Source organism: Xenopus tropicalis, chromosome 9 (assembly GCF_000004195.4).
Source record: "Xenopus tropicalis strain Nigerian chromosome 9, UCB_Xtro_10.0, whole genome shotgun sequence".
In the NCBI taxonomy this organism is placed as follows: Eukaryota; Metazoa; Chordata; class Amphibia; order Anura; family Pipidae; genus Xenopus; species Xenopus tropicalis.
This window is the reverse complement of record NC_030685.2, coordinates 23,783,489-23,799,291: the sequence shown is the minus strand read 5'-3', so window position 1 is coordinate 23,799,291 and position 15,803 is coordinate 23,783,489.

Genomic DNA, 15,803 nt, shown 5'->3' with positions numbered 1-15,803 from the left:
GGGACAAGAGCTAATTGTTTGAATGCAATACGGGGACATGATAGGTACGGTATACGAATAGAGATGAGACCAAAAGACTCTACTCTGCTGTCACTGCCACTATCCATTCTAGGAAACATATTACCTTATGCAGACTTGTCAACCCCCCCCCCACACACAAATTTTTGTGAGCTGTCCCAGTCTCCTGTCACAATACCTCATCCTCCCAATTTTCTAGCTTCTCCAGCAAGAATCCAGTGTGCACTTAGATTGTAAGCTCTACGGGGCAGGGACCACTTTCCTACTGTGTCTCATACCACATGGCGCTTAATCTCTATGTATATATACTTATTTATTGCATTTATTATAACACATGTGCAATTCCCCCAGCAGGCCCCAGTCTAAAGATGACAACTCTGCCATATGGAGCAATGAATTTTCAGCAAGAAAATATTGTTTAAGAACCTTGACATCAGCATTCCCCAGAGATAACTGCTTTATGACCAAGAAAGTGAAACCACTATATGTTTCATATTTACTAGAATAGAAGGGCTGTCAGCAGGGAAAAATATTTTGTTATTATATCATTGTTTCATCTTGAGAGTATCATGGTGGTCAATATTATCTAAGTTTACTATTTAAAGTAACACTATACCCCCAGAATGAATACTTAAAGGCACAGGAAGACCAAAAAAAGGAAAGTGTATACAAATAATTAATATACAGGTATAGGACCCATTATCCAGAATGCTCGGGACCAAGGGTATTCCGGAAAAGGGGTCTTTCTGTAATTTGGATCTCCATGCCTTAAGTCTACTAAAAAAAACAATAAAACATCAATTAAACCCAATAGGACTGATTTGCATCCAATAAGGGGTAATTATATCTTAGTTGGGATCAAATACAATGTTCTGTTTTATTATTACAGAGAAAAAGGTAATACATTTTAAAAATCTATGGGAGACAGGCTTTCTGGATAATGGGTTTCCGGATAACGGATCCCATACCTGTATTATGTATTATTGCCCTGTAAAAGTTGTTTGCTTCAAAAACTCTACTACCCCTGTTGTCTGTGTAGCCATGGGGGCAGCCATTTAAGCTGGAAATTTATCTATTCGTTGGCTGATTGGTTTGTTGTGTGCTCAGTGAATCATATGACCCCAGGGGGCGGCCCTTAGTGTTTAAAATGGTAATTGTCTATTTGGGAATAGTCAATGGCACATACTACTTATTCACTAAAGCTGGCCATACACGTGGCGATCTGACGATGTTTCGTACGACCATCGGTCGCACGAAACATCGTAAGATCCGCCACACACCATTCAGGGCTGAATCGGCAGGTAAGGATTTCTACCTCCTTCTGCCGATTCAGCTCTGAAGGGAGAATTTTGGTCAGGCGCCTTCTATGGCGCCCAATCAAAATTTTCAAACTGGTCCGATCGGCGAGTCGTCCGATATCAGCAGCTTCCTGCGATATCGGTCAACTCGCCGACATGCCATACACGCACCGATTATCGTACGAAACGAGGTTTCGTACGATAATATCGGTGCGTGTATGGCCACCTTTAGACATACTACTTGTTTTATTTAGATGAAGCAGGGTTTTACACATGAGCTGGTTTATGCAATATATTTTATAGAGACCTACGTTGTTTGGGGGTATAGTTTCCCTTTAAAATAAATGACACTGAAGATTTCTGAATGCACAAACAAAATACCCAAAGACCAACCTTGAATCAGTGTAGATAGTGTATACATGGATTATAAAATCATTTTGATAATAAACAGGTTATTTGCAGTGGTCGGCTGAGCCTGCTGGCATCTTCTATTGAGTAACAATGAAACTCAAGGGGGGGTTATTTGTGTAGTAGGTGATGGAAAGGGAAAACAGTGTTTTATAGATGGAGTGTGAGACTATATGTTCTTGAAGGGAAGAAAACACTTTTTTTTGTTCCTATTGCCCTAGATGACATGTGCAGATAAGCGCCTTCAAGATACTTGCTACATACAACCCTATCATTCAGCGCCATATAATAAAGAAGCTGGATGCAGAAGATGACTGACACAAAAAGTGCTTAACTAGTGGACCTGTCACCTGGAAATAAAACTGCCTGTTGTGAAAGCAATCAAAACTGCCTATACAGTACATTGTGCTGATGCTTTTTAGTTGAAAGCAATGGCGGCTGAGATATTTATTTATAAGTGCCTCAAGCATGCCGAGCTGATTAGCCTGCCAAGCTAGCCAACACAGCATTATTTTAAAACCAACACTACCCTTCATTTAGTTAGCTCTCCCATGTCTTATCAGTGTGTGCAGAAATCCCCACAATCTCTGGGTGTAACAATATGCTATTCTATGCTCTATGCTTATACGCTGACATTTTTGCCTGACAGTATATTTATTATTGGGAAAAACAAGCCTCGGTTATAAGAAGCATTTACATTCACTTTACTATGTTCATTTAAACATATATATATATATATATATATATATATATATATATATATATATATATTGGCATGTTATTCTGATATTCTGAAGGGGGGGGGGGGCTTTTCTATGGTCAGTTATGTTTATTATAAGTGTATGGACTGCTATTTTGTTTCTGTAAGCTTATGGTAAATACGAGTCACCTGATTTACCCCCAAACCAACCACCTTACACCAAATTTCCTTGGATGAGACTATTTCTCTCAGGTGTGAGCCGTAGGGTTGCCACCAAGCTGGTATTTTACCGGCCTGGCCAGTAAAAATGATGCTTGGTGCCAATGTTATTAATAGGAAAAAATGGCAAAAATATAGGAAGGCCGGTATTTTTTTCCAGAAAAAGTGGCAACCCTAGTGAGCCCCATATAAAGGGGTAAAACAAAAAAAAAATTATAATGTAAATATTTAGCTACGTCCAGAGCCAGCCAGTAGGTGGCGCCAAGATCTGTTGACAGATGGAGATCCAGGTGGCTACCCAAAGTCTTACTAGAATAGATACAGGGTAGAAAGAGAAACTAGCAAGTTCTAGGAACGAGAGCTAGACAGGTTAGCCAGTAAGGATAGCCTGGGTCCCCACAAGGAGTCAGAAATTGGGGTAGAGCCCCAGTGGTGATTGTACACCAGATAGGTATTGTGAGTGTTTAGGATTAGGGTATCGGCCTTGACAGGAACTGTAGAAAGGCAGCAGTGTGAAACTTGGGCACTGTAAGGAGACAGGGGTCCTGGAGGCTTCAGAGGAGATACGCTGTGTGAAAGGGTGTGTGTGACTTACAAAGAAGTTTCCTGGTTGATTTACTCCAATCTGTCTTTACCGGCATTTTGAGAAGCCTGCAATGAATTGAGTTCTGGTTCAACGCAATCCGTGTGATCATGACTACTGTTCTCAAAAAGGCCTACACTGGTCCCAGAAGGAAACATGTTGCTCACCAACCCCTTGAATGTTCCTCCCATTGGACTCAAAGCAGGTGCTTATTTTTGAATTTCTGGCTTGGAGGTCAATTTTGGTTGGATAAAAACCACATGTACTACCAAACAGAATCTTCTGTAGGCTGCCAGTTCACATAAGGACTTCCAAATAGCCAATCATAGCTCTTAAATAGCACCCCTGGAAATGTCTTCGTGCTTGTGTTGCTCCCCAACATTTTTTCTATTTGAATGTGGCTCTTGTGTATAAATAGGTTGGGGGCCTCTGCTTATACATTATGGCTTAAAAATATAAATTATGTTGTTAACAGGCTTTCCCTCTCATTTAAAGAGCCATCATTCTCTTACATTTTCTTTCTTATATATGATATTAGAATAGAATATTAGAATTAGGGATCTGTTTTGTTCTGCTGCAGATATGCCTGGATTTTGCACTTTTCTATTACCAAGGAAGCCATTCCCACTAATTTCCCAAGTAAATGACGTTATTCACCATGCTGAAGTGGACGGCAGCACTACTACAAATGCAGGAGATAAGAATGTTGTCAGTCAGAGCGTAATACAGGACTACAAGCTACAAAGAGTAACAAGTTCATTAAACACTTCTACTATTTCCATTAGAGAAATGGAAGATAAAATACAAAAGTCTAGTTCTCATTTAACCCTATGCCATGTTCTTTGATCATGTGGGGCATGCATTGCTAGTAACACATGGATCTGCATAGCTTGAAACCCCTTAGGCCCCTGATAGGGTTAACACTGGCCATTATTTGACCAGCCCAGCCAGTAACGTTAGGGCCAGGGATGGAAATGTTGGTACATTTGTAATACCCTACGAATCCCACCCTTCCCTGACCCTCTCCACTGACAAATTACCCCCTATAGGGCCAGACCCACCTATACAATGCCCATTTCCCCGCCCACTCCACAAGTTTCCCCACCTGATGTGATGCCCCTGTCTGCTCCCCTGACCCAAAGGCAGGCCCAGATTTGTGGAGAGGCCACAAAGGCCCGGGCCTAGGGCGGCACAAGTTTAGGGGCGGCATGCCGCCCCGCCGCAACAGAATTTTTAAATTTGGCTCCCATACGGAGCAGTCGGGACCTCTCCCCACTGCTCCGTATGTGAGTTTAAATGTGCGATTGCGCATGCGCACTTGCGGGGGTGGGGGCGGCCTCGGGGCGCCCAGAAGTGAAATCCGGCCCTGCCCAAAGGCCGATATCATAGCAGAAAATGGTAGCAACCCTAGTCCCTGACAGTGGCAGGTAATCGGCTGAACATCGAAATGGGGAAATGATAAAAGTCATATATTATGTACTGTCTGTTCAGTAAGACAATATTAACAGGCATTATATAATGCATCTTTATTTTGTATTTTACTCCATCAGTATTCCTCAGCTGCAGGCATGAAGAGAATATTATTCCAAGCCTGAGCTGTGGGTAAGGATACAGGATTCCTTTTCAACATATTTAAATCACCTTCTCTCTGGGGCAAAGAAAGAGTTACATTGTGCTAAATATATTAATGCTAAAAAAAAACCCTCCATTTCATACCGTGACTGCTCCTCGCTGAACGGGCGCACGGAAAAAAGGCAGAGGAAGAGAAGTAAAACATTTTTATGCTCGGGAAGGCAATAACTTTACACATTGAATCTAATCTGCAGTAATGCACTAAGCGTCACAAAATAATGTTATCTTTTAAAGACCCGAACATTTCACTTTACAGTTACACAGAGAAGTGCTCAATTTATAAAAAATCATGTTCAGAATATGGGAAGAGTGTGATGGATGCGGGAAAAGCAAAGACGCATAAAATGTTAATGACAGCGAGAGAGTGAGAGAGGCGGATCCAGGTTTTTGGTTCTGCAATAGATGCGGTTTCACTTGCCATTTACTCAATCGAGGTGCCGTACTGCGTCCTGCTTGAGCTGGTTGGCGGCATATAAGGCATTTATGGTGCATTAAAGGCACAACTGGTACCAAGTCTTTTATAAAGGGGGTGCTTGTGGTTGAGAAGTTGCAAAAACTGTCAGAACTGAAAACTGGAACCTATTTTATTAATTCAAGACTCTATAAATAAGTGTTCATGTATAAGGCTGATGAAAAGCTTAAAGGGGTGGTTCACCTTCACGTTAACTTTGTTATACAATGGCCAATTCTAAGCAACTTTTCAATTGGTCTTCAGTATTTATTTCTTATAGTTTTTAAATGATTTGCCTTCTTCCTACTCGTTGCAGCTTTCAAATGGGGGTCACTGACTCCAGTAGCCAAAAACGATTGCTCTGTGAGGCTACAGTTTTATTGTTATTGTTACTTTATATTACAGGTATGGGACCTGTTATCCGGAATGCTTGGGACCTGGGGTTGTCCGGATAAGAGATCTTTCCGTAATTTGGATCTCCATAAATTAAATCTGCTAAAAATCATTTAAATACAGTAGAAGCCCCATTTTACGTTTTTCAGGGGACCATGGAAAAAAAATGTAAAATCAGGGAAAATGTAAAATCAGGGAAATGTGTTAAAGACACATAAATGTAAGCTATTTAATGGAAATAACTACAGGAACCAGAGGCACCCCTTCCCCCCTCTACCCAAAGAGCATTCAGCACTGACACCCCATTGCTACATACAGTAACACTGACACAGAGACACCCCATAACATTGACTTCAAAATGTACATCCATAACTCAGCACTGTATTGTTCCTAAAACAAAAATCTGTACCATTTTAAAGAAAATCCACAGCTTGTAACTTGTACCTTTAATGAAGGACTCGTGTTTCTGTTTCCCCCATGCTTGTGCAAATCTCGCGATATTTTGTAAGCTCCCGGATAAGCAGCATGCGCAGTGTGTATTATGAGGCGATAGTGGTGACGCTGACCTTCCCAAGATGGCGCCTGCGATCGAAAGACATGGGGGAAACTTTGCTTCCTAAAGTAAGCACCATTTTCAGATTAAAATGAAGCGATTTGCTAGGGCGAGGCATGTTAAAAACAATGTAAAATGCGGGAAATACAAATGTAAAATCCGGGAAGAGAGCCCATAGGCATACATACAAATTAGTGGGACCACAACAAAGTGGTGTAAATGGCGGGAAAACATTAAATCCGAGGACGTAAATTTTGGGTTCTACTGTATTGAATAAACCCAATAGGATTGTTTTGCAATAAGGATTAATTATATCTTAATTGGGATCAAGTACAAGCTTCTGTTTTATTATTACAGAGAAAAGGGTATCATTTAACCATTAAATAAACCCAATAGGGCTGTTCTGCCCCCAATAAGGGGTAATTATATCTTAGTTGGGATCAAGTACAAAATACTGTTTTATTATTACAGAGAAAAGGGAATCATTTAACCATTAAATAAACCCAATAGGGCTGTTCTGCCCCCAATAAGGGGTAATTATACCTTAGTTGGGATCAAGTACAAGGTACTGTTTTATTATTACAGAGAAAAGGGAATCATTTAACCATTAAATAAACCCAATAGGACTGTTCTGCCCCCAATAAGGGGTAATTATATCTTAGTTGGGATCAAGTACAAAATACTGTTTTATTATTACAGACAAAAGGGAATCATTTAACCATTAAATGAACCCAATAGGGCTGTTCTGCCCCCAATAAGGGGTAATTATACCTTAGTTGGGATCAAGTACAGGTACTGTTTTATTATTACAGAGAAAAGGGAATCATTTAACCATTAAATAAACCCAATAGGGCTGTTCTGCCCCCAATAAGGGGTAATTATATCTTAGTTGGGATCAAGTACAGGTACTGTTTTATTATTACAGAGAAAAGGGAATCATTTAACCATTAAATAAACCCAATAGGGCTGTTCTGCCCCCAATAAGGGGTAATTATATCTTAGTTGGGATCAAGTACAGGTATTGTTTTATTATTACAGAGAAAAAGGAAATAAGTTTTTAAAATTAGAATTATTTCATTATAATGGAGTCTATGGGACATGGTCTTTTCATAATTCTGAACTTTCTGGATAACGGGTTTCCGGATAAGGGATCCCATACATGTACTTCTTTTTCTATCCAGGACCTCTCCTATTCATATACATGTCTCTCATTTTTACCACTCCCTCATTGCTAAGATAATTTGAACCCTAGCAACCAGATAGCTGCTGAAACTCCAAACTGAAGAGATGCTGAACAAAAAGGTAAAAAACTGAAAAACCATAAAATGAAAACCAATTGCAAATTGTCTGTCAGATACCCCTCCTCCATGACCCTTTGTATAAGCCTTTGTCTGTCCAGTGGTCCTGCTCTCCCATAAACATCTTTGTTACATAGCCTTTTTAACCCAGTGCACGTGCACATTTTGCCATGCATGTTGTGTAAAAAAAAAACCCCAGAAAAAACTAATTTACTCCAATAAATTTGGCAAAATTGTGTGAAATTTTCCATATTTTTGCAAATTCTTTGCTAACCCAAAATGGGCCGTTTCACTTTTTAGGCCCAACTTTCTCACTACCTTGACCTGCTTCCTGCTATAATGGGTGAGGTGCTTTATAAACTACACTCACATATGACAAATGACAACTAATGGCAATGATTCACATTTACAGCACTGTGTTCATCTGTGCCTTTATACATGCAGCGATATCATTTGCGTCTCCATATGCGGGCGCATTGATCCGTGCCTTTAAATGCAGGGCGCATTTATTTGCGCATTTATAGGCACAGCGCTTCATGTATGCCGCATATTTACCGCATCCGGGAAAATCGGCGGCCCACTTGACAGCAGTCAATGGGCCGTCACTGTCCCGCGGCCTGGCGGTTGGGGACCCCTGCCTTAAAGGATAAATAAGCCCTTCATTTTAAAATCCCCACAAATGACTCTGTACAGCCCCAAGCATAGCATGCCTATCTCCCTGCATGCAGATATATTTTGTTTCTCTATTACAAGAAGATAAACAGCAGTTCTTTTAGTTACTTCCTAGCATGGATCTCCACCTCCTTTTCCTATCTCAGTCCTCCTTCACGCTAGACAAGGAAGTCAGTAAAAGAGCTGCAGTTCAGCTGCTTGTGATAGAGAAAGAAAATAAATCTGCATGCAGGGACAATGGTTAGTTATTCTGGGGGAGTAATTTTGGAGATTTAAAAAAGAAAAAAGTTTACTTTTTCAAAGCCAAACTAGGGACTGACCATGTGACAGCAGAGCAGACCAATAGAAAGAATGCCCCTCCAGGCTTTACCTACATAGCGCAACTGGAAGCAGTGATAATGAAGAACCAATTAGAAAACAAATATATCAAACCCCAAAAAGTGACTTTCAAACCAAAACGAAGAGTCCATAAACTGCGCCGAGTGTTCCCGCACTATTTCCATCCTGTTCCATTCGACTGATTTGATTTGCCATAAAAAGTATCAGAGCTAAAAACATTGTGAATCAAGGTCAGGAAAGTTTGTGTTTCCCTACTGTACACATAGAACTTTCTGAGGGGTGGGAGGGAAATAACCTGAACTAAAGGCAACGTATCCAATATGCCTCCTTTGTTCTCCGATATTATATCATAGTCGCTTAACAGCCAGGCCGTAAATCAGGTTTTATTATCAGACCGTTGTTTGCTTAAAACCTTCCCATAAACAGAGACAATAAAGGGAAGTCGATGCTGCATCATTTTTAACACCGCCAGAAATGCTTTCAGTCCCTGTAATTATTCCATCCTGGATGCTACTTTGGCAGAATTCTGCACATAAATCCCAATATTGCAATAGTGCACACATCAAAAATGTTACAGCGCAGTAACTACCACTTACAATTCAGCCCAAGGAAATGCTGCATCCTTAAAGGGGCTCTAAAGCCGGAAACAAAGGCCACTCATTTGGCTTCTATAGAGGAAAATAAAGGCATTTTTGCGACATATTTTATTTTTGTGGAGCAATTTTCAAATATGAGAGCTCATTATTTACTGCATTAAAAGAAAGAGACCCATTGAGATTCCTCTTGGGGCCAATGACACTCTTGTCTGCTGGGCAGAGAGGCAGCCAATCAGAAATGGGCAGATGTTGGGCCAGAGAGATTTTAACCCAGTGATAAATATGTTTCAAAAAATCTTTCTTTTGTTCTTTCTTTCTCTCCTTCTCTCTTTCCATAGACAGGTGATAGGATGGGAAGGGCTGGCTAGTATAATTTCTTTCTTTCTTTCTTTCTTTTTTCTTTTTTTCTTTCATTCCATAGACAGGTGATAGGATGGGAAGGGCTGGCTAGTATAATTTCTTTCTTTCTTTCTTTCTTTTTTCTTTCTTTCTTTTTTTCTTTCATTCCATAGACAGGTGATAGGATGGGAAGGGCTGGCTAGTATAATTTCTTTCTTTTTATTTTTTTCTTTCTTTCTTTTTTTCTTTCATTCCATAGACAGGTGATAGGATGGGAAGGGCTGGCTAGTATAATTTCTTTCTTTTTTTTTTTTCTTTCTTTCTTTTTTTCTTTCATTCCATAGACAGGTGGTAGGATGGGAAGGGCTGGCTAATATAATTTCTTTCTTTCTTTCTTTCTTTCTTTCCTTCCTTCTCTTTCCATAGACAGGTGATAGGATGGGAAGGGCTGGCTAATATAATTTCTTTCTTTCTTTCTTTCTTTCTTTCTTTCTTTCTTTCTTTCTTTCTTTCTTTCTTTCTTTCTTTCTTTCTTTCTTTCTTTCTTTCTTTCTTTCTTCCTTTCTTTCTTTCTTTCTTTCTTTCTTTCCTCTCTCTCTCTCTCTTCTTTCTCTCTCTCTCTCTCTCTTCTTTCTCTCTCTCTCGCTTTCTCTTTCTTTCTTTCTTCCTCTCTCTCTATCTTTCTTTTCATAGACGGGGGTAGGATGGGAAAGGCTGGCTAATAAGGTAATAATGTTTGCTCATCCCTAGTGCCTACTGTACAAATGAATATGATCAATCTAAATAAATGAAGCTTTTGTACTCTTTGCCACTTTTTACGGTTTATCACATTCTGCATGTAAAATATAGCAAAAAAATGCAGGCCCGGCGGCCCGGCCTTTGTAATGGTAGCAAAATAGACACAGTAGTCTGAACTGATAGCATGATGTCACTTATTGCACCGGTGCAGAAAATTAAATGCCTCTCGGTTTCACAGTGTCCTTTACCAAGCAGGTAATAAACCCAGTGACTTTTGAAAGCTTGTCATGTTCCGCAATATACTGCCTACCGGAAGATATTCTAACCCAAGTTTTTATCCTCTGCACATAAAATACTGAAGATCTGCATGGAATATATGGTTAATGATCCTGTTGCGTCTTATGAATTTTATCTATAGACTATTCTAGCACACTACTGTTTAAATGTGGAAATAACTCACAGCCTGTGGTAGTGTATGAGGGTCATAAAAGTGGAATCTTAAAGGGAAAATATACCCCCCCTTTTTGACATGAGTTCATTCAGTTGGGTTTTGTTGAAAAGGTGCATAAACTCTGTCTGAATTTCCAGATATAAATATAAAGGTATTTTTTACCCAGACATAATTGATTCCAAAGATTGAAAGGAAACCATTATGGTCAGTCTATGTGAACACCGAAGGTGTTCTGAACTTCTAGCTCAGTGATCCCCAACCAGTGGCTCAGGAGGAACATGTTGCTCACCAACCCCTTGGTTGTAGCTCTCAGTGCCCCCAAACCAGGTTGTAATTTTTAAATTGTTGGCTTGAAGTCAAGTTTTGGTTGAATGAAAACCATGTGTACTGCCAAACAGATCCTCCTGTACGCTATTAGTCAACATAGGGGCTTCTAATAGGCAATCACAGCTCATATTTGGCACCCCAAGGAACCTTTTGCGTGCTTGTGTTGCTCCCCAACTCTTGGTTCACTAGTGCACCCAGAAATGTCCTTAGCCCAATACAGTTTTAACAGCAATGAAGTAAAGCAAGCTATTGCCTTTATGATGCAGGGGGGTGTACTTTTTGTCGATAAGAGCAATGAGCAAGGTGCAATTTTGAGCACAATCACCATGTTTTTCCCCCTCACGATGCAGAGTTTCCAAATAAGTGATTCTCTTGATGTAATTACACTGTGCCCGCCACAATTTTCCAAATGACTGCACATGCTTTGCCCCAATTTGGGCACAGTTGCTGGGCATTGTTCTCAGTGCAACTGTTGTGTGTGCCCTATTCTTTTGGTGCAAGTGTACTGCACCTGTTAACATAGGGCGTTGAGGGGACCCTTAAGTTACTGCCTGGTCAGGAGGTGGCAGGGGGGACTGAGCAGCACCTAGCGGCACCGAGTGCATTCATACGGAAGTGCAAAGAGAGCATTTTGACGCAATAGAAATGTAATGAAAGTGGCTTTATGTGCAGCTCACTTCATGTTGTATGTATCTTTATTTATAAAGAGCTACTTATGTACGCAGCGCTGTACAGAAGAATACATTAATACAAACAGGATTATAAAGATAATTATAGATAAATACAAAGTACAACAATAAATACAGATAGATACAATACATGTTGCCCACTATTCTTGCGAATGAATATGAGATCTCTGGAAATATATAGTATGTCTAAAGCCAATGTCCAAGCCAACTGCAATGTTTATAAAGGGTTCTTCAGGCAGCGTGCTGCATTTAGCAGTAGTCCTTGGGTACTATTAGCAAAAGGAGACTATGACTGTCCAGTATTAAAGCGATAATTTTGATTGACAAATTTTAAACATTCCTGATGGGAAGCTCAATTTTGGCCACATGGACTGTACAGCAGCCAAAGAGAAAGAAAGATTGCCCTTCAGTATGAGAATCCAGGCACTCTTTCCTCATTAATGAATAGCTTCAATGAGTATGAGAAGGTAAATATATAAAAAGCAATATGGTGGCTTTTCTTAGTAAGCACTTTGCATCACTAGGGTTTTTAGATCACGTCCAACCTGGGTAGTGTCTGCATGGAGTTTATATGTTCTCCCCATAGGGTTGATTCACTAAAGGTCGATAACTTTTATCGCACTTTTTTTTGCGGTAAAATTGACGTGAAAAAAAACCTGCGATTCGCTAAAGTATTAACGCATGCGTTGTCGCATATTGCGTGCCGAAATAACACTAACGCATGATTCACAAACACTTAGACGCGCAAATATTGCATTTGTCTGTGCGAAAATTAACACCTACTTGGGCCAGGCGGTAATTATAGAAAAGTACAGTTCATGAGCTTTTGGCAACACAATAAGGACTTTGCGGTGGGATTTATTCAAGTCTGTGTTGGCCCTAGAGTGATGTAGCTGCCAATTTGCAGGGAAATGGGCATTTTCAAAAAAAGTAGTTTTACGAACGTAATGCTGTGTATGGCTAATATGGTGTGCGCTTTTTCGCACGCGGCGACCATTTGTGCGCAATGCGTTGATCAGCACACGTTCCATCAAATACCGCACGAAAATAGACGTCACGACTTTAATAACGCAAGCAGCATCGCGTCTAAATTAACGCAAGTATGCTTTTAGTGAATCGTGTGTTAAGACGCGAAAAATTAGACAATAAAATTTTTAACGCATGCTATAAATAGTGCACGTTTTAACGCACTTTAGTGAATCAACCCTCATGTCGGCTTAATTGGCTTCTATGGAAATTAGCGTAATTGTATGTGAATGTGAAAGGGACTTAAATAGTAAGGGCAGGGATTGGTGCGGGCAATCTCTGTAAATGCCTCAGCACTATATAAATAGCAGAAAGCTACATGTTTTTATAAAGAACCTTAGCTGATGTAGGAATGCTGCAAATTGTACTTCTGCCATTCAGTCATGATTGCCTAAATCTGAAATATATGCATGAACAACAGGGTGTTCTCAATGCATATTCTGTGTATATATAGCACACTTATAACCATTTTATTAATATTGACGGGTTTGGATGACACTGGGTACCAAAACATGTTTACAGATGTCAGAAAGCATTTACATCATTGGCATGCCACTGTATAAGTATGATAATAACATGGAAATTGATATTGGGTATCATTTTAGCCTTTTATTAAACTTTCCACTTTTTCTTCCCTTCGGCCAGATGAGCGGGCTAGTATGAAGGGGGGCAACCAGCTGTTCACAAACGTTCCATAAAGTGAATGGCACACAATTTCCAGATAGTCATGCAAATGCGAACTTTATTCACACATCCAAGTGTTACACGCAACCAAGCATACATCCATGTTGCTCCATGCAGGCATATAATCACAGGCAATAGTCACATATCCATAATATCCAGAGGATGTCAGTTTCTATCAGCGATTGCTAGACTGGGTTGTCTCGGATGTCTCGCTTGTCTCCAGTCTTGAGATCCCCACCTGTCTCAGGGTAGGTCTAAAAGAACATTATATTAGTGAATTTTTTTGCCATTCATGGATTTGCAGCAAAATTCCGCATTTCTCCATTCAAATTTTTGTTTGCGACACTGCCACAAAAATTCACCTCAACAAAAATTTGCTGAATGAGGAAAAAGACGATTTCGTCAACAGAGGCCACATTTTAAATAGTATTTTTGAATGAGTTGACTGAGCCTCACCCAAACAATCATGGCTGCATCCACTTATCTTATGAACAGTTTTTACTGAGCACTTGTCTCAGGGTTGGACTGGGGTGTCTGGGGCCCATCAGAACTGTTGCCTGGGGGCCCGTCACACCAGTCTCAACACCAATCCCCTTCCCCCACCGCGTACTACACTTCCTCCTTGCGCCCGCGATCGGGGGAAGATGCACCACTGCCTGCAGTTAGAGGAGGGAGTGGGCCTGGGTCAGCGGGAGCTCAGTCCTACCCTGTTTATTGTATATTATGTAGTGATGAGCTAATCTGTCCCATTTCGCTTCGCCATAAAATTCGCAAAACAACAAGAAAATTCATGAAACGGCAAAAAATCCACGAAACGCATTTGTCATGCTCAAATCCATGCCTGGAAAAAAGTATCCGTAATTTGCCCCTGAAAGTGTGGAAGATGGATGCCGAGTCAAGTAGTCTTGTTCCTTTTAGAAATTCTATGAGAGTTCAAGCTGCCTATTTGCACAGAAGTTGCGGCTGCATCCCCCCTGTATAAAGTGCTTACGTATGCAAACACTCTAATTGGGCATTTCGTATTCTCTGTGTTGAGCTTATTTACATGTTTGCCATCATTTATTTTTCTCTTTTATGAAATTGCTCCAATCGTTTATGTGCAGCAGTGCTTTCTGTGTTAATTAGTGTGCAGTAGGTGAGCGCTGCCTACTTACTGTAATAGGCTGGGGTTAGGCCATGTGTTTAGAAACTGTGTCTGGCTGTTGCTTGCTTACATTTCTCCAAATCCTTGGTGTAAAACTACATTTCCATATGTTTATTGTTCTGTATAAAAAGTCTGTTCGGATGCAATTCTTCTTTCTTATCCCTTCTGAAATCCCACCACTGTTGCAGTTTCTCCCCTTCACTGCACAACTAACACCTCTTAGCTGTCCGTACATGGAAAGAATACCTTGTTTAGTGATTTTTGCCCAATTTTGGCCATTTAGAGCCTATGCAGACCCATTAGAAAAGAGACAATTCAATGGCCGTGTGCAGTCCTCACCTGATGGGATTTCAAGATATCTGGTTTAAGGTGGCCATACACGGGCCGATTTCAGCTGCCAATATCGCAGTGTATCACAAGTGTTTAGTGCATGGTGCTATGGGGCAGGGATTTTTGTGGACCTTAGCACTTTGGCAATTGTGCCACTCCCTTCATAAATGATCCATTTTGCCTCTTTAGCTAACAGACCAAAACAATACTTTACATTTCAGTCTAAATGGGTGAGAAATTGGCAAAATAAACTCAAAAGAAAATGGAAGGACAATTTTGAATAAAAATAAAATATATACACATGATGCTCAGAACCACAAGTAAGCCATATATATTTCTATTAACTCTCTTGCTTAACCCTGCCTTGCATTTCTTTCTGTGTTGGAATGGGCCATCATTTTCCTTCCCCTATCTCCTGTATTTTCTCTCTGTTCCCATGCTTATTCCTATTCTTGCAGAAAAAGTTTTCTGTAGAAGAAAATTCCCATTACAGACCCTGTTACACTCCACATTTAGAGACGAGCTCAACCCATAGCCAGCCAATGCTCTACATGGAGTTAAAACCTTGAGAGAAAGCTTGGGGAAAATACTGGGATGGTTGTCAAGTGTGTAATTGTATTGTGATGATTGTACGAAATTGAGAAGCGCAAGGGCAGGTGGCCTTTTATTGAATTAGCTGATGGGGTAATGTATCGAACGGCTCAGGAACAAAGTACAGCACAAGTATGAATTCATTACAGAGGAGACAGGGAAAGTTTCAGAACACAGAACTCAAACAAAGCCTTCAATATGTTCATGCAGAATTAGATTTACTGCTTGTTATTGTATAGGTTAGACCATAGTCTGACAATAGGCACTCATTCTTATAACTACTGACAATTAATTTCATGAATTAAGTTTTTTTTTTATTTGTTT